General features: G+C 34.2%; 1 protein-coding gene across 3 annotated transcripts in view; it reads left to right on the forward strand.

The window, feature by feature from the left end:
* LOC106868411 (neuropeptide CCHamide-2 receptor) overlaps positions 1-336 on the forward strand; it is a 52,500-nt gene that overhangs the window by 10,637 nt on the left and 41,527 nt on the right. The window lies entirely within an intron of this gene.

Below are 336 nucleotides of genomic sequence, written 5' to 3' on the forward strand. Positions count from 1 at the left end.
ATATATAGTTCCTATACATCATTCGTGTTAATGTCTATATATCTGAAATATTAATGCTGAGATGTCTTTCATTATTGCCTACATATCTCTCTGTAATACATCTTCAATGTTTGTGCCAATAGGTCTCTGATATCAACGCCTATACATTTTTTTCATATTAGTGATGACTCAAGGGCCGAGACTTTCGTCCACTGACAGTTTATAAGAACCAATACACGATATATATATATATATGTGTGTGTGTGTGTGTTCCATATATATGTTTTTCTTTCCTTCATTTAACTGAACATGAACTTTATTCTACACACGCACGCACGCACACACACACACACACAC

The sequence above is a fragment of the Octopus bimaculoides genome, chromosome 2, assembly GCF_001194135.2.
Source record: "Octopus bimaculoides isolate UCB-OBI-ISO-001 chromosome 2, ASM119413v2, whole genome shotgun sequence".
Taxonomy (NCBI): domain Eukaryota; kingdom Metazoa; phylum Mollusca; class Cephalopoda; order Octopoda; family Octopodidae; genus Octopus; species Octopus bimaculoides.